The sequence below is a fragment of the Sinohyriopsis cumingii genome, unplaced genomic scaffold (assembly GCF_028554795.1).
Source record: "Sinohyriopsis cumingii isolate HCF-2022 unplaced genomic scaffold, ASM2855479v2 utg000622l, whole genome shotgun sequence".
In the NCBI taxonomy this organism is placed as follows: domain Eukaryota; kingdom Metazoa; phylum Mollusca; class Bivalvia; order Unionida; family Unionidae; genus Sinohyriopsis; species Sinohyriopsis cumingii.
This window is the reverse complement of record NW_028315918.1, coordinates 1,416,807-1,440,894: the sequence shown is the minus strand read 5'-3', so window position 1 is coordinate 1,440,894 and position 24,088 is coordinate 1,416,807.

The window sequence follows — 24,088 nt, the reverse complement described above, 5'->3', positions numbered from 1 at the left end:
ATATCTGTAGGAGTATAATGTGATTTTCTAATACATATGTAGAAGTATACAGTGATTTTCTATACATCTGTAGGAGTATAATGTGATTTTCTATATATCTGTAGGAGTATAATGTGATTTTCTAATACATATGTGGAAGTATACCGTGATTTTCTATACATCTGTAGGAGTATAATGTACTTTTCTATATATCTGTAGGAGTATAATGTGATTTTCTAATACATGTGCAGATGTATACCGTGATTATCTATATATCTGTAGGAGTATAATGTGATTTTCTATACATCTCTAGGAGTATAATGTAATTTTCTATACATTTGTAGGAGTTTAATGTGATTTTCTATACATCTGTAGGAGTATAATGTGATTTTCTATATATCTGTAGGACTATAATGTGATTTTCTATACATCTGTAGGAGTACAATGTGATTTTCTATACAGCTGTATGAGAATAATGTGATTTTCTATACATCTGTAGGAGTATAATGTGATTTTTTATACATCTGTAGGAGTATAATGTGATTTTCTATACATCTCTAGGAGTATAATATGATTTTCTACACATTTGTAGGAGTATAATGTGATTTTCTAGACATCTGTCGGAGTATAATGTGATTTTATAATACATGTGTAGAAGTATACCGAGATTTTTTATACATCTGTAGGAGTATAATGTAACTTTCAGTACATCTGTAGGAGTATAATGAGATTTTCTCTACATTTGCAGGAGTATAATGTAATTTTCTATACATATGTAGGAGTATAATGTGAATTTCTATCCATCTGTAGGAGTATGATGTACTTTTCTATACATCTGTAGGAGTATAATGTGATTTTCTAATACATGTGTAGAAGTATTCCATGATTTTCTATATATTTGTGGGAGTATAATGTGATTTTCTATACATCTATAGGAGTATAATGTAATTTTCTATACATCTGTAGGAATTTAATGTGATTTTCTATACATCTGTAGGAGTATAATGTGATTTTCTATATATCTGTAGGATTATAATGTGATTTTTTATACATCTGTAGGAGTATAATGTGATTTTCTATACATCTGTAATAGTATAATATGATTTCTATACATTTGTAGGAGTATAATGTGATTTTCTAGACATCTGTCGGAGGATAATGTGATTTTATAATACATGTGTAGAAGTATACTGAGATTTTCTATACATCTGTAGGAGTATAATGTGATTTTCTATACATCTGTAGCAGTACAATGTAATTTTCTATACATCTGTAGGAGTATAATATGATTTTTTATTCATCTGTAGGAGTATAATGTGATTTTCTATACATCTGTAGGAGTATAATGTGATTTTCTATACATCTGTATGAGTATAATGTGATTTTCTATACATCTATAGGAGTATAATGTGATTTTCTAATACATGTGTAGAAGTACACCATGATTTTCTATACATCTTTAGGAGTATGATGTGAGTTTCTATACATCTGTAGGAGTATAATGTAACTTTCAATACATCTGTAGGAGTATAATGAGATTTTTTTATGCATGTGTAGATGTATACCGTGATTTTCTATATATCTGTAGGAGTATAGTGTGATTTTCTCTACATGTGCAGGAGTTTAATGTAATTTTCTATACATATGTAGGAGTATAATGTGAATTTCTATCCATCTGTAGGAGTATGATGTACTTTTCTATACATCTGTAGGAGTATAATGTGATTGTCTAATACATGTGTAGAAGTATTCCGTGATTTTCTATATATCTGTGGGAGTATAATGTGATTTTCTATACATCTTTAGGAGTATAATGTAATTTTCTATACATCTGTAGGAGTTTAATGTGATTTTCTATACATCTGTAGGAGTATAATGTGATTTTCTATATATCTGTAGGAGTATAATGTGATTTTCTATACATCTGTATGAGTTTAATGTGATTTCTATACATCGATAGGATTATCATGTGATTTTTTATACATCTGTAGGAGTATAATGTGATTTTCTATACATCTGTAGGAGTATAATATGATTTTCTATACATTTGTTGGAGTATAATGTGATTTTCTATACATCTGTCGGAGTATAATGTGATTTTATAATACATGTGTAGAAGTATACCGAGATTTTCTATACATCTGTAGGATTATAATGTGATATTTTTATACATCTGTAGGAATATAATGTGATTTTCTATAGATCTGTAGCAGTACAATGTAATTTTCTATACATCTGTAGCAGTACAATGTAATTTTCTATACATCTGTAGGAATATAATGTGATTTTCTATACATCTGAAGTAGTATAATGTGATTTTTTATATATCTGTACGAGTATAATGTGATTTTCTATACATCTGTAGTTGTATAACATGATTTTCTATACATCTGTAGGAGTATAATGTTATTTTCTATACATCTGTCGGAGTATAATGTATTTTATAATACATGTGTAGAAGTATGCCGTGATTTTCTATACATCTGTAGGAGTATAATGTGATTTTCTATACATCTGTAGGAGTATAATGTTATTTTCTATACATCTTTCGGAGTATAATGTGATTTTATAATACATGTGTAGAAGTATGCCGTGATTTTCTATACATCTGTAGGAGTATAATGTGATTTTTTATACATCTGTATGAGTATAATGTGATTTTCTATACATCTGTAGGAGTGTAATGTAATTTTCTATACATTTGTAGGAGTATAATGTGATTTTCTATACATTTGTAGGAGTGTAATGTGATTTTCTATACATCTGTAGGAGTATAATATGATTTTCTATACATCTGTAGGAGTATAATGTGATTTTCTATATATCTGTAGGAGTGTAATGTGATTTTCTATCCATCTGTAGGAGTATAATGTGTTTTTTTATGCATGTGTAGATATATACGAACCAGCAACTTAACCAGAAACCATTAGGGAATGAAGCAGCAGAGAGGGCGAACATACCTTTTGCTGAAACGTCATTTGCTTAAAATAAAAGCTTCCTACAAAATAATGAAGATAAGGTCACTAACGCTAAACCAAAGCCTCGTTGGGGGTGGGGGGGGGTGGAGTTTATTTTGTTACGTTATCTTTATCGTTAGTGTTTTTTCTAAAATTTGTATACGCGTTGTCGTTTACCCGCCGGACGTCTCATTGAGGTCGCACCCTCTCGTCTGCTATAATTTGATCATTATTTATATATCAATAATTACACCTGGTGCTGAATCTTACACTGCTTGATTAGCTCGAGAGAGATTAGAAGCCATTAAGAAATTTCTTCCTCGTCGTGATTCTGTTAGACGAAAATTTCAAGAACGTCAGGAGTCTCAGGCAGAATTTACACAAGATACAGAAAAATTATCTAAATCCATTACAAAAGTTACTGAGAGAGTTGCAGAAGCTAATGAAGGTATTCTTCCAACGCTAAAACAAACTGCTGAGCAAACTAAAGAGATAGCAAGAAGAACTAAACAAACAAAAAAGATTTTAAAAGATATTTCAGATGAAGTAGATGATACTCAGCCTGTTGACATAGATAAAGAAGTACTTGAACATATTGAACAAGCTCGTATTAAAAAGGGTGATACATCAGAAAAAGAAAAAGTTTATGCAATTTATAAATTTAGCGATGATGGTGTTTCCCACACAAGGAATATTAAAGAGGTTGATTTACCTATATTTGCCGTGGATATTTATTATAATAAAGAGGCGTTTTTGAAGCCAGTGTACTCTGATAAATATGTAAAAGATGAAACCTGGTACGATTGGGTTTATAAAATACGTCATAACCTTGATAAGATGGATAAAAGAAAAGATGTAATATATAGTGTTTTGTTTATTTATGAAATAACTAACTATATTAGAAAATTACAAGGCTAGAATCACAACAACTATTAGAATTACAGGAGCAACAATTTCCAACAATAAGTGATGAAGAAGCTGAACAAAAAAGAAAACGAATGGAAGAGAGAGAGAGAGAGACCCGGAATTTGAGAGAACTAGGCAAAAGTGGGAATTACGTTCTTCACCAAGTAAGAAAGAAGAAGAAGGAGCAACTGGGAGTGGTTTTTCTACTCAAGGAAGTGGTCTCATTACTTGTCCTGATAGTATTCTTGCCGATGTTGACCGATTAGAAGTTTTAATCAGAGGAAAATGCGCAGGAAATAATTGTCCAGAAATTATTAACGAAATATCTGATATTTGTCGAAGATTATTCACTGGCGGTATTATGGATCACAACATTTATCATTCTCTCATGAATGGAATTGTCGATGATTATTACAGCGACTAAACAACAAATTAATCAGTATACAATTAAAAAATGATTACACACACTGCTCAACGTGGACCTGCAATGGTCAGGGTAGTAAACTCACGATTACCAACTTACAAAGCGATTTACGGAGATGGACTCGGTGATGTTGTTATGGGTTTATTCAAAAGGACTGCCCCAAAAGCAATACCGATTGTAAAACAACTAGGAGTGAAGGCTATTTAGGCTGTTCGTGATAAAGGTATTAGTGCTATTGGTAATGTTCCTGGTAAAGCATTTTCATCGATCAAAGAAAGATTAGTTCGATTAGTACGAAGAAAACCACAACCACCAGTGAAACTGGCCAGCACCGAAGTTATGCCTGCAAAATATAGTAAAATAATAAATCAAGATGCAAATGAGAAACTAGCAGAATTGGCTGTTAATGAAGTTGTTCCTGCAAAGTTAACTAATAACATTATGCCGGTAAATAAGTTTTATTTCAGGAAGTGGTCTTCGTGTTAGGCGATAACAATTATAATAAGATGTTTAAGCGTATATCCGATCCAGCGTTCGATATAGATGCACCAATTCTTAAAGACGAATCCGTACGTGATTATCAGTTTTATTTTTATGATGCACGTTTACCAAATCAGCGTGGTCGAATTGAATTACAAGTTCAAGATACAAGCAGATATTTTCTTACCTGCTGAAGCATTTTTTGAAGTAGAGGGTGATGTTATAAAAACAGAAGATACTGTATACGATGCTGATTATAGTATCGGGTTTGTCAACAATGGTATTATGGCGTTATTTGACAGCGCTACGTATACGATTGACGGAAAAAATATTGAAACTATTCAGAAAGACGTTGATGTTGCTACGACGATAATAGGTTTAGCAAGATATCTTGACGATTATACAAGATCAGCCGGTCCGTCAATGATGTTTGCGAAAGATGATTCTAACGACCCTGATCATAATCAATGTATAATAGCGCGACCAAGAAACTTTACTAGAAACGCACATGTTGATGTGGAAGCTATGATTATTTCCCTAACCCGGATTTTAATGTAGGAGTTGCAAAATTTCGATTTGCGTTGAAGGGTGATCGTAGAAGATAGTCATGCGCGATTTCACTGTCACATTTCTTTCAATTTTGCAGAAATGTTACAAAAGTTATATTCGGGGCTAAGTGTACAGTTGTACTTGTTAGAAAATGTGATGATGATGATGCTATCTGGCGAGCTCCAAGCGATGCTGGTGAAATAATACTGACAAAACTTTCTCTGTGGATGCCAGTAATGACTCCATCAATTGCTGAAGAACAAAAATTACTTTCTTTGATGGATTCAGATGGTAAATTATTGTTATCATGGTTGACAACGACCACGAATAGTGTTTAGAGTAATATGTTGGTTTATTTGCATGGCATATATCATCACAGCAGGGGGTTTCTGCACCACGATCTAATTTTATTACTTTTCAGAATTCTGAGCGATTAAACACACAGAATCATAATCATATGATATTTGACGATCTTGGAATTAGTGAGGTTTCATTAAAAATAAATGGACATCAAGACCCAACTTAAGATATATTATTGAATTTTGAAAAAAAAATATGTAGCATGTGCATATCATAGTTTGATGACATTTATGGGACGTGATCAAAAGATAGATACCGGTTTGCAAAAAATATCACATATAGATTTTATAAATCGGTATCCGATCTAAAGTTATATTCGGGGCTAAGCGTACAGTTGTACTCTTTGGAACATTTTGATTTAAGTAGACATTCTGTTGTTGATGTCCATTTTCGAGCTCGCGTAAATCCAGGTGCTGGTATTAATTACAGAGCAATCTCTGTTATACTCGGCGACAAAGCAATGTTACTTGAAGGTGTTGGTGGACGGCTGAGAGTCATTGACGCACCAGTAGAAAACATGTAGTTAAATCACTTATCATATTATAAAAATGTCGTATAGTCAAGTTAATGTCACTCTGACTCCGGGTCAGGTGAATAAAATGACAATCAAAACTTGCAAGTAAATGAGGAACAAAAACGTCAATAAAAAAAGATCAAATTTCTGGTGGTGGTCCAAAAAAAGTATCATTAACCAAGACTCAACTTAAACACTTTAATAAGGCATTAAAACCGGAGTTAAACTTCATCTTTCTCCGAGCGCTATTAAAGACTCAATGAAAACAGGTGGTATATTGCCACGTTTTGCAGCTTTACCGGCGTTAATAGCCGCTAAAGCTCCAACTACTGCAAAAACATCTGCACTTGGTGTTTCAAGCGGTACTGACAGAAAGGTTGGTAGTATGCTTGTTGATAAAATAACAGGAAAAAATATATAAAAAGGAAAGGGGTCGGTCTAAGATTACCAGGAACCCCTCATCGGTACGGAAAATGTCTGAGACTTCCAGGAACACTTCGTTAATTTTGCCTCTGTCAAATTTTGATTTACTCAATGCTGCTAAACAATTTTTAGAGGTATTTTTATGCGTGAACCAATTACCAAAACAACTAAAACAATTTTGAAACAGGCATTATTAATCTCGATAATAGTTCTGGTCCAGGAACTCACTGGGTTGCATAAATATACAATAAAAAATATTCCAGTCTGGTGTTCAACATTACCAACACAAACAAAAACCGATCCGCAAATATGCGGCCGTGAAGCAATTAATATACTCTAATGCTATATCTTCATCAATATTACCACCTCATAAAGTCGTGCACGATTATACAAGTAACAGCGTCGTTTTAAACAGATCTTAAAGTACAGTGGTTGATATATACGGAAGATCTTCTCTTAGTGGTACCACGTAAGGACAAGAAAACAAAAAGATAACATTGATTTGTCGAATTGCGCAACTAAAGATGAACTTGCCGATATTATGAACCTCTCTGGAGTCGCTCGAGATGAGGTCGTTATTTTTCAGGATAAACACGGTGTTCTAAACACTAGTAACATTAATTAGAATGACATTCTTCTTAGAGTTCTTGGTGCTACTACGGATAACATTCCGGTATTTACTAATGACGGTAAAATCAGAGACTCAAGTATATCAATCGCAACTATTAAAAATGAAATTGCAAAAAGTGTTGCTAGTCGTTTAAAATCAACCGGTGATACAGTGACAGACAAACTCAGCATGAACGGAAATAAAATAGTTGTTTTAAGAGACCCAACATCTGATGAAAATGCTGCGACAAAAAATATGTAGACGTTGGCTATAATACAGTAGATACTAAATTGTCCACGATACGAGTTGAGTATGACGTTCACGTAAATATGTTTTTAAATACTCGTAGAAATTTTCAAAAACTTAATAAAATCGCCGAGTCTTTTGGCACCCGGGTGACTGTTGCCGTATAATTCGGCGATATTAAAACGGCTATATCAGAAATTGAAACGATTAGAAAAAAATAGAAAAGGTTATAAATGGGATTACTGACGTCGTTAAAAGAATTGAACTGATTAAAATCCCCCACGGGCATATTACCAACATAGTATACACTGTAGCGTCTGACCAAGCATTATGGTCACCAGTCAATAAATCCATTAAATATCGCGCTGAGGTTACCGGTATATACAGTTTCTCAGTACTTGGTGTTGTAACATTTATAATATCTACCATGATTTCACGGCGTTATCCACTGACGAGATCTCCTGGATTTATGTTAGTGATGTTAGATAAAAACGGCAAGGTAACATTTACTGTGGAACCCGAGAAAAAAAAAACAACTCGGCTTGATTTATCATTGGCGTTTTGAATTAGCAGCTAAATTCCCACCTAATTAAAATACAGTTAGTATTCCAATCAGCTTTCAACGTGATGTTGCAGCGCAACATTATTGATATAATCAAGCACGTGAATGACAAACAAAATTAAAATATATCGTTGACGAGTATATAGTGAAAGTAAAGAAATATCGCAGACGTGTAGTTATTGTTGATATAATTGTTTATTCGGCTTCTGCTGTTATTGCTGGAAAGGCGTGTTATTGTCAACAATAACGTTGACGACACCAGTAGTTGTAAGAATTTGTGTTTCAGCTGCAACAACAATAGCCGGTATCCTTAATATCGTTGCAAAACAATATGTACGTGCACAAATGCAAAATTACATGATTATATAATAAAATTGCACATAGCGATATTAGTATGCTCCAAATTATCCTCGTTATTATCAACTAGCCTAAGTGATGGAAAGATATCAGATTGTGAGTTCACGGAGATGATAAAAATCTACAAAGAAGCAATGACCGCGATTGATTTAGAAAATCAAGATTTAAATAACAATGTGAACATCACTGACATCGCCAAGCGAGGTACTTCAGCAAATCGTAATGAACACAACTCCGTTAAAAACTACGATGATTTCAGTGAGCTCAACTAATCCAGAATTTAGTGTTAATTTTCCAACTGCAATTCCAGTGAAAGAAATGGCGCTTGCACAATTACAATTATATTACAGTTGGCCGAATATTAGATCAAAATCATTTTGTGGATTACAGGCGAATGATTCGCTTGTATTTCAAATAAAAATAAACCAGATGGAACACCTGATTGTCAGGTTGTCGCTATTCCTGCAGGAACTTATCAGATCGAACAAATCAATGATCAGTTTCAACGCAGATTCAAATCTATAACTGGAAAAGAAGCAAAAATAGCTATAACAGTTCACGAACCAACGTTATCAGCTGCATTTGAAATATAGTTTCCAGATTGCGTTGTAGATATTGATCAGTCATCAATTAGATCTGTTTTAAGTTGGCCAGAAATTTCACCAGAGTATCACGCACCATCAGAACTAAAAAGAGGTGCTTTTTCCACCTACAATTTTTTTTTTATAACAACTCCAAAATATCGAAATAATTTCCCGTGGAATGGAACTGATGGTGTATATAATATTTATGCTTTTAGTGGCGAAATAAGATACTTGGACGTTTATAAAATGTATTCCGACCCCATTAATTCTGAAGTCGAATAATCAATCGACAAATTACAAAATCTGTTTTTGTCGTTATCACAACATTATAATGATGACATAAAACAACAAATCATTGAAACAATACAACATCTAAATCAATTAGAATAAGATTATAATCATGTTAATGAAACTTTCATTAAGGAAGTATTTAACCACGCTATTTCTTTCCTCCGCCCTAGAAAACCATTTATCAATCATTATAAAATAACAGAAAAAGAATATGAAGGACCAGGTGCTTTTACATTTTTGTACCAAAATTTAATAAGGAGGAACTAATAAAAGACTTATCAGCGAAAACTTTCCTAAAATTGTTTAGTCATAGAGACAAATAGCCCCACCAACATCTCTTCTTAAATATGACATTGATCCATACGGAGGCGAGCGTCATATTTCACCAGGAATCGTTAATATAACTTCAACTATTGCAGTCAATATTGTATGGGATGTAACTGATGGCAGCTATCAAATAGATCTTGAAAAAACAAATCAGACCCCGTAAAGATATATTTTATATACATTTACTCCGCAAGTACCTCTTGGATATTTGATTGTAGAAGAACCTATTAATCCTGTTTATATACGTTGTCATAATAATTTATTTCAAGAATACATTACAAACTTACTGACCAATCCGGACACTTAATTGACCTGCGTTGAGAATTTCTTAATATAAATTTATACGTAAGATCATAACGATTTTCAACCTCAGCGTGAAATCAGATTTATTTTATTCTGATGACAAAACTATTTTTTTTTTATAAAATTGTCAAGGAAAATCTATCATATTTCGAAATTCTTGAGGCTGAAAACCCCAGCCATTCTCAAATTGATTTACCGATAAATCGATAATTCTTGTATAATACACCTAAAAATGACGTTTTTCGTGTGGGTTTTTTTTGGTCAGTTTTTTGGTCTGATTTTCGAGTAAAAAAAAGAGAATTTATCGAAAAATGATAAAAACCAATTAGAGATTCGCTGCGGTTTTCACCCTCAACTATTACGAAATCTGACAGATTATCCTTGACAAAAATGACTAAAATGGGTGAATAACAATGAATTTTGACTAATTTTCATGACAAAATAAGAAATTTTGACCAAAATTCAGAAAAAAATAAAATATTTCAGAAAAAATAAAAAATCATTATAATAAAAATATTTTCCGTAGATTTTTTGATGATGAAGATATTTTTGCAGAGTGTTTTATAATTAATTAAGATCAGGAGGTATATGATATAATGTACCAACACGTGAGGATTTTTATACACGAAAAGAAGGATATACTTGAAAACGCCATCAGAACAATAATGACAGTCTCCAGTCAACACAGAACAATTTGGTGTTAATATAGTAATTAATGAATACGGTAACGAAGATTTTTTATTTTATTGACGCAGGAACAATTAAATCATCTACGGCGAGAACATATTTCTATAATCATGTGTGATAGAGATCAGATTCTGAAATATGCACATTCCTGCACTAAATTTAAATATTGTCTAATTCTGAATAATAAAAATCTAATTTCATTTATTCTAAAAAATAAAAAATATAAAAGATAAATAATATATTATAGCAGGTAGAATAAAAATCAGAGGATAATTAACCACGACATTGCCATAACTTTCATTTTCAACAGTGACGTTGTCACTTTCACTGTTTTAACTTTCACTTTCAAAATTCTCCTTACTATTTTCGCTTTCACAATCTGAAATAATCTTTCTTAACTGACTCACGCGCGTGTCAATAATTTTCTTCGTTTCGAGCTAATTTTAATCTAATTGAGAAGAATACGAATTTTTTAACTTCCATATCTTTTACAGTAGCCAAAGATTGGAACATGGCCTGTGGTATAAATTTCATGAACCTATATTCAGCAGGTAGTGTATATTTATTTTCAAATTTACGCGCTTGCAGTGACTCAAAATCAGAAATATTTTCCAAGTCGATCAAGTGGAATTTTGATTTATTTTTTTATTGCAGAAATTATATTAATATTTTCAAAATTCATTTTATTATATATATTTTGACGACGACACAACCTTCATGTGAAGTCCTAGATTGCCAGACGACATTCTAGCAGGCTCAGAAGGCGATATATTTTACACAACACAACATATATACATATAATCTTAATTCTGATATCTAATTTTTGTTTTTGAGGACGGCACAAATACACAAAGAAGCATATTTACAGCTTTGTATATAAGCATATATTTACAGCATTGTATAAACATATTTACAGCGTATTATATATTTAACATTAATTCTAAGGACGACACAAATACATATAATTTTTGTTTTAAGGACGGCACAACATATAATCCTAATTCTAAGGACGGCACAACATATACGGGAGCCTTCTCTAGGTTCAACATATTTTTGCACACCCTCCCCATGATGAGCCCCGGGAGAGTGCAAAAGATCACCCCCATCTTATATAGAAAATTCGCGAAATATCGCAACCGTCGACATTTGTCAGTCACTGGTCTCCATCGCCAGACCTCGAGTACCAGAGTTCTATGCTTTAGCAATAAGCTACGAATACATTTTACAGATATGTTTCAGAAATTATTATAAAGATTGCGACATACTGTATTGAGTAAAATTACAACGTGGAATTATTTTCTATTTTCCAAAACTGTATAAAATAACTGAATATATATTTCTGCCTTGACAAAATCAGGTTTGAAAAATATATATTTCTGCGTAACAGATCTATTATATTGTACATTACCGCGCGTTTTTCTGCCTTGATTTCATTTGCAAGTTAGAAATCATAAATTATCCTTCTACTAATTTGAACTATTATACAATTATGTTACTTCACTGATATTAATAATGACACAGATGGTTAAATAATTAATTACTATGACAAAATGAATTACGATCTACGCAGAAATATATACTACATAATTATCTCTCTTGGTATAGAATAATTATCTCTCTTTGAAGTAGTAGGGGAAAAGGAATTATGAAGAAATATATACTGCAAAATTATCTCTCTTAGAAGTATTAGGAAAAAGGGTTGTGAGCGCATTTCCATACTTTCCATATACAAACCCTCTCGATGAGTTTTTAGTTTCTCATCCACAACCGGTCATCATAAATCAGTTTGAAATGATAAATTGACAGTTGTATGATAATTAATTAATTACTGAACTATGACAAAAATGAGAAATTAAATAAATAGTAAGTAATATAAGCGGGATAACTACCTAATTACTCTACCGGAGATAGCTTAGCTTGACAGTTATCTATCTGAACAATAAAGGAAATTTATTTTTTGTTTACATTATTTAGAGAGAGAGAGAGAGAGAGAGAGCAGATTTGGTTCTATTTTATGAGACAAAATATACTGATTTTGATTGGATATCGAAATATTTGACAGCTGCATACATGGACGGGAATATTATTTCTTCGCCAGTCTCTGTATTTACAGACTTAATCACCCTCTTTACAATTGTTTTTTCATATTTACCAGTACTACCACATGCAGAATTCTTACTCTGCGTGATAGATCTCATATTAGATAAATTATTATCGATTTTTATACTGTTGATATGATCGATCGCAAGACCGTCTTCGATCAGTCCATTGAAACATTCAAATATGAAAATATGGCAAAAATATGTTTTATTTTTTCCGACACTGAATACGAGATAACCAGTATTAATGACATAACCTGCTGTTTTTTTTTAAGTCGACAGTGCTAGATTACACCATCACTATTTTCTTCGTTATTTTTAATGGTTGGATGCTTTACACACGTATTTTGCTCCATATAAATACTATCATTTGTTTAATTGATTATTTGTCTAAATCATTATTTTGAAAATTTTGTCAGATAATCTTCTACACTTTTTATTACCTTGTCATTATTGTCGTTGGTATTTTTTTTAAATCATAGTATGTTTTCAGTTCTCTGTATTGTTTACCACCACATTGCGCAGACAACTGCGTGTTTCCTCTTACTCCAACACCGCATTTCAAACACGGGTTTTGTCCTAGACTTCCATTACGCTTTGCAACTGATATCCGCATAATTCGTTTACGCAGGCTTTGTTGCAAGGAGTCAAAAAGCCTATCATTAACCACTTGCATTTGTCCTTTGTTTGAATCATTATATATATATTTCAATTTAAAAATATGTCTTAATTATAAATGGATGAAATCGAGAGACTATGTACGATTAAGCCTTTTAAAGATAAATTTAATCTTGACAGAATATATCCTGACTTACCGATAAAAGCTCTGGTTGATCCGAAGAATTAAACCTTGATTAATAAAATTAATAAAATTAATGACTCCAAGAAAGAATTTAGCAAAGATGGCGCATCTTATGTGTGGTCAACATTCAAAATCATACGCAATGATAAAGGTGTCGACAAACGAGCGGCAACCATCATTAATTATCTCGACAATCGAAAATATTTTTTCAAAGTAAAGTTTATTCAGGAAGTCGACGATACCTGGATTATCCGTGACAAATATAATCCTGTCCTTCATAAGGAAAAAATTTCCATACTGAGTAAACATTCCAAACCATGAATGCTGACTGGTATTGACAAACCGTATTATGAAAGAGCGTATCCTGTAACAACAGTTATCTACGCGTTATATCCGATAAATGATAAACCCGGCGTTAATAATCTGAAACCAATGAAATTTTCAAGACTAAATTGTGTAGCCGAACGAATAACGGAACATTTTACCTTTTCGACGCGTGGAAACGGTCTAACGGATAAAAGACCTAAAATAATAAACGAGTGGGGAGAAGTAGTTAAAGATACCGGAGCGTCTGTCAAAGATGTCACTGAGCTAGGAAAGAAACCAAAATCCCCAATAAGAGTAAAAACGATAGCCGAAGAGCTTTTGTACGAATCAAGATATAAATCAAAAGGAGCTTCGATTGAAATTATTGATCATAATGCGCATGCGTGGGCTAATGCAGTAACAGTATTTCCACGAAATCGGACTGTGAAAATCTATAACGATTCGATTTTATTAAAGAAATAAGTAAAAACGATCCTGTATCAGTATGGTTATTTCAGAATTCTGATAATGGAAACTATGATCAGTTTGTACGACCTAATGGCGTTATTTATCGCACAGAATAACTCCACGAAGAAATGAAAAATCTTGCGCTAAAATATATCGATGATGCTGAGCAATTACTGAGCAATTGTTTTACGATTCCGTCAGTTGCAGCTCATTTTGCTAGAGAGAAAAATTCGTGGAAAGCAACTCGGTTTGATTTTCTTAATGATATAATATCGAGTTGTGTGAATACGGACACGGTGGATCATGGAATAGTAAATACGATCATAAAGATGTTATCTCGGTTGATGTGGTTGCATGTTATCCCGAAAGTTTTCTTGGAATTGGAGAATTTTCTAAGTATTTTAAGCGATTTTGTCATCCCACACACGAGGTGACCAGAATATCGATAAACGGACCATTACCGGATTTTGACTTGACTGGATTCACTTGTATTGAGTCATTTAAATTTGCCGAAAATCTTCATCCAATTTGTTGTCTGGTTTGGCAAACGTTTTTCAGAAAAAAATGTGGGTAACTACAGTATTATTACGGTATATGCTCGATGTAAAAATACTGATATTGCTGATAGTAAATGAAACAATTATATCATATCGTCCGCAGAAAGAAGATTAGTTACCGCAACAGAAGAAATATTCTGATGACGAAAATCCTGATATAACTGATTTTGAGAATAAAATCGCAGAAGATCTCGGCAGAAAAATAATCGATAAATTTACCCAAGGAGGATCATCTGATCATAAACGACATTGTACAAGATTAATTATAGATGATGCTGAACTAGATTTTATAATTGCTGATACAACGAAAAAAGAACCTTGATAAGTCGAAGTGATGTTAACTTATCGAACGGAACTAAATTAGGTACAATTGTGGGTTATATTGATGGTGAGTCACAGCTGTATACTCATTTAAGATCTTCAATGCTCGCGCACGTTTCGATAAAGCTATTATCGATGATAAATAGAGATTCTTAGTTTGCTGCCAGAGTCGCTACGGATTCTTTTTATATCAATACAAAATATTCAGAATTGTTGGAAAAATTGAATATCGGCAATTATGCATCATGGGATGAATGGAGAATAAAACAAGAAAATATACTTGATTATTCTTAATCCGCTGATGTTGAAATCAAATATATTCATTATAAAAAAATCAAATATCGAAATTGTCATCAGCATTGTCAGTGTAATGTCCCGTAGCTAGACATAAAACAGTTTATCTAAATGGACCAGTAGGTTCTGGTAAAACAACTCGTGTGATTAAAATATTTCGGAATTTTGATACGATCGTTTTAACCCCACACACAGACTTGCAAAAGAAATGAGAGAAAAAAGATTAAGTCATACACTTATCACAAATTCTTTCGATGGAAAGGAGACAAATGGACTCATGATCGAATGGACTAAAACTATATTCAAAGAAACATTAAAAACATTGCTTGATTGGTTGTTGACAAAAAATACTGCTGTTATAATGTGTGGCGATCATGGTCAACCACCGCCTTTTGTTGGATTGTCTCCACATAAATGGCTGAGGAATTTTGTTGATTATTATTAAGAAATAGCTGATGATTATAGAGCACTTGATCCAGAATTAAGAAAGTTTCAAAAATTGATCAGACTACAACCGAACAAAGGTCAGTGCGAAATAATGCGTGAAGTAATTTCCGAAACTCCTATGAACAAATTTTGGAATTTATGGAGACCAAATGATTTGATAGTGGCAAGTAGAAAGATAGTTCTTGATACACTTCAACAACAATTATTTATGTTAAATAAAGAAAAGATTTGAAATCTACCCGTACCATTATGTTATCGACCAGTTGATACGCAACGGCAGAATATCGACGTTGATATACCAGGATCGTCAGAAGAAAAAAAAATCTTGTATTAAATGATATTATTTTAGTTCCTGTCAATGTTGTTGAGGATTAGCTTAAACTGGACCAATCTCAGTGTACTCTAGGATACGCGATGACGATTCATTCATCTCAGGGTTTAACTATTTCTGATACTCGAGTTTGGATCGTCGATGATCGTATCGAATGGTCAAATCTAGTATATCTCGCAGTGTCTAAAGTTAGAAAAATATCTCAATTGCGGAGAATTGTTATGGACTTCACAGAAACCACTGGTAATAGCGATGCTATTGACAATGATATAATAAGATAAAAATTAGTTAGTTACAAACAATGTGACATAAAAAAGCGCGACTTTGATCTTGATGCTGAATTTATAATGCCGCTGAAACAACAACAGAATAATTATTGTGCGAATTGTAATACAGTGATGCTATGGAGCAATATTCAAGTTCACCGGCTTCATATAAATATCTGACAATTACATTACCTAATACTGGTTGTTTTGAAAAATCATGTTGTTGTATTGGTATATGTTTCTTTTGTAATTGCATGAATGGGTTTCATGGCAGTTGTTTGAGTAATTTCATTATTTAATGCAACTATTACACTTGGTAATCTTCCAACAAATTCACGAGATCTTATATCTTGAATTAATTCCTTTGCATATTGATATCAAAATAACTTCTCAGCAAGTGTTCGATTAAATCGTTCAACAATTGCCTGATCACGATGAATTGCGGTATGTCCTCGTCTGATTTCAACATTATGTGTTTCATCAGAGATAATACTACACCAAGAAATTCTTTACCAGGATCAACCTGTAATAGTTGTGGCCATCGCAAGGGTCCTCGTTGATAAATTCGTTCAAAAGCAGATACAACTTAAGCAGCTGTTTTAGTTGATAGTGGCTCTGCTTCTTTATACCTACTTTCAACGTCAACGATAGTCAACGCGTATTTGTATGTTAATTGACGTTTACCAATTTTGATGGTGTCGTGTGGTAAAAAAATATCAGCCTGATGAACTTCATTAGGAGTGCTGACTTAATAATGTGCATGCTAAATTCGTTTAGGTGGTGGTGGATAAATCTGCCATATTTCCTGTCGTGCTAACCATTTTTCAGCAGTAGAACATGTAACATTTGCTGTATCAGCGAGTTTACTAATTGCTGCTCTACCTTTCCAATATCCTGTTGGACTATAATAAATCGATTCCATTATTTCAATAAATGGTTGATTAGTTACCGGCTCCAAACAATACTTTACATTTCATCGCAGATTTTATTACCAATCTAGCTAATTTTTCTTTAAAATATAAATCTTTTATGGAATTTAATGCATGAATTAATTCCACATCTGCAATATGTCGTTATTGCAGATCTTTACTTTTATAAGCTACATCATGAGCGTGCCATGCTTTATCAATATCATTTATAGGATACTCTCCAGGTCTTGGTTGACCTTGTTTATCAAGTATGATATCACGTCGGGTACCAGGACCACAATAATTATACCCAGGAAGATGCTTTTCTCCTGGGTATTTATTCCATGGAGTTCCTGGAAATTTTGACATTAATGTAGCAATATCACCACCATTCTTATGCTGAATTTTAGGTAAAAACGAAGAAAAAAAACATTAGTTACGTAATGCACATTTTCCACCATATGCTGTTTTTTTATATATTTTTTTTTTTATAACCGTGGCTAAATCAGTGGTTGGAGTTTTAGCTCTACATCGTAAACAATATAGATTCATGTATACTTATAATATGGATGTAACTGATTTCTCAGGGACACGAAAGCAAGAGCCAGTAAAACATATTTCAGCATTACCGAATTCTATCAGAATGATTATAATAGGTCCATCTGTGTCCGGTAAAACACAATTACTGCTTGATTTGATAATGAGATGGCTCAAGTGGGACAAGTTATATATAGTTGCACCATCAGTAGATGATAAGAGATGTTATGATGTACTTAAAGCTTTTAATAAAAATGCAAGATTGTTAAATGAAGATAGTGACGACATTATTAATTTTATAACTGATATTGTTGAAGCACCGGCCGTAGATGAATTAGATGGATTTATTAATAATGTCATAGTATACGATGACGTAATGCTGGACAAACAAACAAATCCATCAAGAATATTTTCTCGAGGTAGGCATAAAAATACTGATGTGATTTATGTTACTCAGAGATATACACAAACACCTAAATTGATCAGAGATAACTGTCATATTTTAGTTGTGTTTAATGAAGTTGATACACATACCCTGCGAAATATTCATCTGACTTGGTGTAGTGGGGATATGGACATGATTAAGTTCAAAAACTTCTTTTCAAAAGCACAATCTGCTGCACACGGATTTATAACAATAAATTTGCACGATCCTAGAACAAGATATCATGTAGGACTTGATAAACTATTTGGTTGATCTAATTATAGCAGCAGATAAAGCGCGACCTCAGTGAGACGTCCGGCGGGTAAACGAAATCACGCATATAAATTTTTAAGAACCCACAAACGACAAAAATAAAGTAACAAAAAACCCTGACACAATTAGAGAAACTCTCGGTAAAGTTAGAGGCTTCTGTTTAACGTTAGTGACCTTATTTTTGTTATTTCGTAAGAAGCTTTTATTTTAAGCAAATGATGTTTCAGCAAAAGGTCTGTTCGCCCTCTCCACTACTAATGAAGTATTTTGGTTTAGGCCAGTCAGTGTGATTTTTCCTGTTCGAACAATTTTATATCTGAAGTTTAGCAGAAAGATGTCACAGACAAAATATGTATTCCATTTGCACATCAAGAACAAATACAAGAACAGTACACACACTTTATTTGTGATATTATTGCAGCTGTACGATTTATTGTCATTCGACATTGAAACTACATCAAAGCTTTACTATTTCACATAATAGCTAATATAATACGTACATTATGAAATTAATTTTTCCCAAGGTAATATAGTATACTTTTTCTACCAGATATTTATTGTAATTTTTCCCTTCCCATTTCCACATTTTGATGGGCGCTCTCAGAGAGAGAGAGATCTTTTGCCTGCTTCTGCAAAGGTGCCACTCCTAGCAATGATGTTTTGTTTTGTTTTTATATTATATTTTGTTGTTGTTGTTGTTTACATCGTTGGTGTGTTAAGAGGTACCGGGATCGCACTGCAAGAGGAAGTCAGAATTCTGCAGTTCTATGGTGTAGCAACTTTTTATTTATTAAAGCCAAACAACACTCAATATAGGAAATGAGACACGTGGTGTGATATATTCTAGATATTTAATCACGCACGAAATTATTATATTTATTCAAAGCTTACCAACTTCATACCACTTTCAAATTTCCCTTTAAAGTATGAAATGAATAATTAAACATCGAATAAAACAAAGATAGCCAAAAGTTACTTAAAATATGGTAAGAATGAAATATTTTTAACCAATACCGAAATCATTTTGTGGTCAGGAAAAATTATTCATTGCTGGAACTTAAATACTGGAATATCATGCTTTGTATCGCAAATGTATTTTATTTTTTTTACAACAATTATCATGGAGGATGAAGCTGACAGCAAGTCGTTTTAACAATAATCCAAGACTACCATTACAATACATATAAATTCATAATAAAGTTAAAACAATCCATAAAACATTAGAGTTCATGATAGTATAGCATAGAAAAAAAACATACAAACAAACACATGCTTCAAGAGAGAATTAACTACTTTCCATAAATGTTTTCCAACAACAATTAAATGCACTGATGCACTGAGGAAAAGTTTGCAAATGTAATATGATCTATTTTCCTTACCTGCAAGAGGAAATCAGTATTCCGAAGTTCTATGGCATAGTAACTTTTGCCCAGGCATTTGGGCAATATATATATATATATATATATATATATATATATATATATATATATATATATATATATATATATATATATATATATATATATATATATATATATATATGATAGTAGATCAATAATAATAGCAATAATAGCTTTTGCATATTCTTCTCTTCTCAGTCGCCATTGTTTACGAAGGCTATCATGTTTACACTTGCAAACGAGGTTGTTCTGTGATAGCCCAGTAAACATACCCCGGTGTTATAAAAATGGCTGAAAGTATGCATGGCAAAACGATCTTCATTTTCTAAGCATTTCACACTTTTTGTTGCCATTAGCAAACAGAGAGCTAAATGTAATATATACTGTGCTGAGATTTCCTTAAGTGGGATTTGTACACACGGGATGACCAACCATTTGAAAGATGGATACACAAGGCTCTTAGAAAGTTTATCTTGGTGAAATTTTTAACTGTTTCATTTTTTTCCCTGGTAATTTTCAGAAACGGAAACATCTTGGACAGGCTTTGTTATTAGTTGCAATCAAACAATTACTATAATAAAAGGAACCTACCTCTATAGTGTTTGTACTTCACTACCAATTTTAAAAAAGAAAATCATCGAGGATATAAAAATACAGAAAACCTAGTCATTTCTTTCATTGATTTATAATTTCTAACCTGATTATCGCGAAGGGGTCAGTAACACTGTCGACTTATTAGCATTTCAACGCAAACAGAAATTTCTCATGTAAATAGGCAGTCAGACTTTTCGCTGTCCGCATCTAAAATTGTTTTAGTTCAAACTGTATCGTTTGCGTCCAAATTTGCAATGTCTAGTTAAAATAGTTCTAATAGAAATTGAACAAATAAATATGAGAAACTCTTGTAAACATGTGTTCAAAGAGATGTAAATCCAAACTTCACGGAATTATTGAGATTTTCAAAGACGGTCAGCTATATAAAAAGTTTGACTTGAATACTCTGACTGGCCCAAGCTAATATGGCAAACTTGCTGCTAAAGAAACTCCTGTTTGCGTTGAAAGACCACTAAGTTGACATTAGTTGGGACTCCCTGGCGACAACCAGATTAAAAAATTGTAAATCAATGAATGAAATGACTATCCTTTGTGCATTTTTCATATCCTGAATGCCTTCTGACTTTACAATCAGTAAATGTGGGTGGGTCGGTGGTACATACTAACAGGATGGTGTAAGAATATTATACCACAAATATTGCGATGATTTATTTAGGATGGAAATCAGTATTCCGAAGTTCTATGGCGTAGTGATATTAGTGAACTCGCCAGAATAGGAAAAACGAATATACAGTTCAGGGTGAGAGATTCAAAAGTTTTGTGCCCAACTGACCTATCGCCATTTGTCAATCATGCCGATCAATTAACCAATCAGCGAGCGTAAATCAGACACACCTCCAAGCATTAATTTCGTCCGCATTTTCCTCCAACAAGCTGCTTGTGGCAATAATGAATTGATTATGATAAGTATTTAAAAATGTTTGCAATGATCTATTGATTTCTCCATTGATAAGGGTGAAAAGAAGTCAGTGGGAGCCTTGTAATTCTGACAGTCGATACCCAGATCGTCTAAATGGATGAATTAGATTGTAACAATTAGATTGTTCTAAAGACTCCCATGCAGATATTGTTGTAAACTGGAAAGTTCAACGTGTCCTTTCTATAATAATTTTACTCTAATTCATACAAGACCACAGATCGCACAACGCTTAACAGATCCTAATGGCAATGCTCTTACGTATGTCAACAGTTATACGTATTTGGGTCATATTTTGAAATCCAATCGGTCAGATAATGAAGATGTGATGAGACATTACCGATTTTTGTGTACTCGAACAAACATGATTCTACGTAAACTTAAGAATTGTTCATTGAATATCAAAATAAGATTATTCAAATCTTATTGCTGCGCTATGTATTGTGCTCCTCTGTGGACAAACTTTAGTGAATCTATGAAAAGAAAACTATTTATTGGTTATAATAATAGTATTCGTTGTCTATTAGGTTTTCCTAGATGGAACAGTGCCTCCATCATGCTTATAAATTATAAATTATTCAGTTTTGATGAAGTAATGAGAAAGTATGTATTCTCAATGATGACATGACTATAGAATAGTAAGAACAGTATATTGAAATCTCTTTGGAACTATGACCTTTATTTAAATTCTCATATTAATTAGTAGATGGAATAAGTCTTTAAATGTGCTACTTAATTTCATTCTTAACAATGCAGGGCACGGTTAATTGTTGTAGATGTATCTGTATACTTCTACGTATGATATATATGTACTTTTATGTTTACAATGTTTTTACTTTATATCTATATTTTAATTTAGATGTATGGACTATGTAGTCTGAAATAAAGAATTCTTATCTTCTTATCTTATCTTACTTTCTTACTGATTCTTTTAGCTGCCTTGTCACAGGAAAATATTAAAAATAGCTCTTTCCTGTCAAAAATGAATGTAAAAAAGAGGGGTTGGAAGCAGTGTTGGTTCAGTATAAAAGCCACCAGTTGCATTAGGAATTAACCTGATTGCCGCTGTCAAAATCTCACATGCATGCTTTCTACAAAAATCATTAGTTTGTTTTTATTTGTATCTTCAGTGTACAATTATTCTCATTTTTCTGCAATAGGTCTTTGTTGGATGAAAATTCACCAAATAAACTGTCCAGTGAGACCTAAGGTCAAATAAACCCTTGCATGAAGTGCCAAAAAACCAATATGTTTTTTTATGCTATGGCTGATTATAATAAAGACGAACTTTGAGATGACCCCAATTTCATGATGTGTGAGTCAAACAACTGATTATACTGGTGGAAATATGTACGCCCCACTTATTATTGTTGCTAACTGAATTCCAGATATCTGAACTGCTCATGAATATTGAAAGAGAACAGTTCGAACTTGTCTGTTTCACTTGCCAGATCAAGGTGACTGAATCTGCGGGTTTCTGCATCCGTTTAACATTTACAAACAGTGTAGTCAGTGGCTATTTTTGGTCTACATCCACAATTTGCGTTTAAGGAAATTTACGTATCGGGATCGATTCAGCTCAGCTTGATATGAAACCTAAGTTTATACTTGATTTGATCTAGATAACATTAATGTCATTTATGGAGTAATTAGATCATTAAAGTATTGACTAATTAAGCAATTATTCCTTAACACACCTCGTATTACTTAAGTCTATGGATAAAGCCAGCATGGCATGACCATTTTATAATTAAATTTCTGTCTCTTGTCTTGATTATCTCGATTTTCACAACGTTGAAAAGTGGTAGGCTATAATAGCTTAGATTTGAGCGATTATTAATACAGTAATAATAGGTTTGAAGGCTGGATTTCCCATTTTATTCTGGCACTTTTTATTCTCGCCGTTTACGTACGGATAAAGAACAAACGTGGAAGTGTACCACGAAATGAGGTGTTTCACATGCATGCAAGAAATGAGATGTCTCACATACACATTGTTCTACTGTGCAAAGAAAATGCATCTGACTTTAACAAAAACTTCAACACAAAACGCACAACATTGATGATGCTCCTGTAACCAATTAAAATGTGACACCTAGGTATAGTCATTATAAAGTAACACCTATGTATAATCATTAAATTGTGACACCTGTGTATAGTCATTAAAATGTGACACCTGTGTATAGTCATTAAAATGTGACACCTGTGTATAGTCATTAAAATGTGACACCTGTGTATAGTCATTACATGGTGACACCTATGTATAGTCATTAAAATGTAAAACCTAAGTGTAGTCATTAAAATGTTACACCTATGTATAGTCATTACAAGGTGACATCTGTGCATTGTCATTACACGGTGACACCTATGTATAGACATGACAAGGTGACACCTATACACGGTGACACCTACGTATAATCATTACAAGGTTACACCTATGTATAGTCATTACAAAGTAACACCTATGTATAGTCATTACAAGGTGACACCTATGTATAGTCATTACAAGGTGACACCTAGGTATAGTCATTAAACTGTGACACCTATGTGTAGTCATTACAAGGT